Below are 2,350 nucleotides of genomic sequence, written 5' to 3' on the forward strand. Positions count from 1 at the left end.
GTGTTCGTTGTCCGTAGCTTATGCCTGACCGTACCATAACCCCAACGCCACCTTGTGTTGACATCAGCAAACTGCTCGCCAGGTACAGTTGAAACCAGGATTCATCCATGAAGAGCACACTTCTCCAGCATGCCATTTCCCACTGAAGTGTATAGTCCGGTCAAGACCCTGAGGACGACGAGCACACAGATGAGCTTCACTGAGACGGTTTCTGACAGTTTGTGCAGAAATTCTTTGGTTGTGCAAACCCACATTTTCATCAGCTGTCTGGGTGGCTGGTCTCAGATGATCCTTCCAGTGAAATAGCCTGATGTGGAGGTCCTGGGGTGGCTACATGTGGTCTGCGCTTGTGAGGCTGGTTAGACATAGTGACGAATTCTCTAAAACGACATTGGAGTTGGCTTATGGTAGAGAAATTAACATTTAATTATCTGGCAACAGCTCTGGTGGACATTTCTAAAGTCAGCATGCAAATTGCACTCTCCCTCAAATTTTGAGACATCTGTGGCATTGTGTTGTGTGACAAAACTGCACATTTTAGAGTGGCCGTTTATTGTCCCCAGCACAAGGTGCACCTGTGTAATGAGCATGCTGTTTAATTCACATACAAGGCATAGAGCTTAAATTTCAATGCAATGCTGACGTTAACAAATCATTATTCTAAGCATGATCAGAGAGAGAAACAAAGAAACCATGGCTTGAGCCATGGCCCATAGCTCATAGGAGAGGGAGAGAGAAATAAAGTGTGTGTATCTGCGTTGTTTGGATTCAAAATCTGAGTTGTTGACCAATAGCATTACTCTAAAGTTAACCTCCAATCAGATATCAGACCGACATGATGTAATCACACCAGAAGCTCTGCTTCTCAGAGCTGTGACAAAATGGAGGATGCAGAGATAATACAGAGAAGACTCAATTCCTGAGAATAAAACCTTTTTTCATCGAGTGTTGGTAAGAAGAGTCTCTACAAATATAATTAAATGATTACACTATTCATCTATGGCAAAGATACTTATATGTTTCCCATTTAATCTGTGTCTGGTATGTGTTACTGGCTAGCTAGGTTTTCAGCCAGCATGAAATTAAAGGAGAGGAAGGTCGTTCAAAACTCTGACGCATTTGTCATGTTAACACATCCGTCACTGCTGCTGTGAACTGTTTCACAAGAGACATGGCAAACGGGAGATGTACAAAAATGTTGACGCCATTGATGCAATTTCAATGTTGTTTGAGTTGCTTTGTGTGCCACCAAATTTGCCTGAGATGATTTTACTGCTCACTGCATCCAAGGTTCTCGACATACAGTGGGGCAAAAAAGTATTTAGTCAGCCACCAATTGTGCAAGTTCTCCCACTTAAAAAGATGAGAGGCCTGTAATTTTCATCATAGGTACACTTCAACTACGACAGACAAAATTAGAAAAAAAAATCCAGAAAATCACATTGTAGGATTTTTAATGAATTTATTTGCAAATTATGGTGGAAAATAAATACTAAATTACTAAATACTAAATACTTTTTTTGCCCCACTGTAGGTGTTTCTAAGAGCTGTCAATGAGGGCAAGCTCATGAATATAAGCCTGTCTTTTCAAACTTCCTGGTACGGTGCCTTCAGAAAGTATTCAGACCCCTGGACTTTTTCCATGTTTTGTTGTGTTACAGCCTGAATTTAAAATTGGATTAAATTGAGATTTGTGTCACTGGCCTACAATGTTAAAGTGGAATTATGTTTTTCTAAATGTTTACAAATGAATTCAAAATGAAAGCTGAAATGTCTTAAGTCAATAAGAATTCAACCCCGTTATTATGGCAAGCCTTAATAAGTTCAGGGGTAAAATTTTGAACGAATACCTAATCTCTGTACCCTACACATACAATTATCTTTGAGCATGGTGAAGTTATTAATCACAATTTGGATGTTGTATCAATACATCCAGGCGCTACAAAGGTACAGGCGTCATTCCTAACTCAATTACCAATAAGTAAGGAAACCTCTCAGGGATTTCACCATGACGCAAATGGTGACATTACAACAGTTACAGAGTTTAATGGCTGTGGTAAGAGAAAACTGAGGATGGATCAACAACATCGTAGTTACTCCACAATGCTAACCTAATTGACAGAGGGAAAAGACAGAAGCCTGTACCAGGCACTAATAATGGGAGAATATAAATTGGCAAAGCAATTTACTTTTTGTCCTGAATTCAAAGTGTTACGTTTGGTGCAAATACAATACAACACATTACTGATTACCACTCTGTCACGTCCTGAGCTTTTATTCTCTATGATGGTTAGGTCGGGGTGTGATTAAGGGTGGGTTATCTAGGTAAATTTATATTTCTATGTTGGCC

Source organism: Oncorhynchus kisutch, linkage group LG4, assembly GCF_002021735.2.
Source record: "Oncorhynchus kisutch isolate 150728-3 linkage group LG4, Okis_V2, whole genome shotgun sequence".
Classification (NCBI taxonomy): Eukaryota; Metazoa; Chordata; class Actinopteri; order Salmoniformes; family Salmonidae; genus Oncorhynchus; species Oncorhynchus kisutch.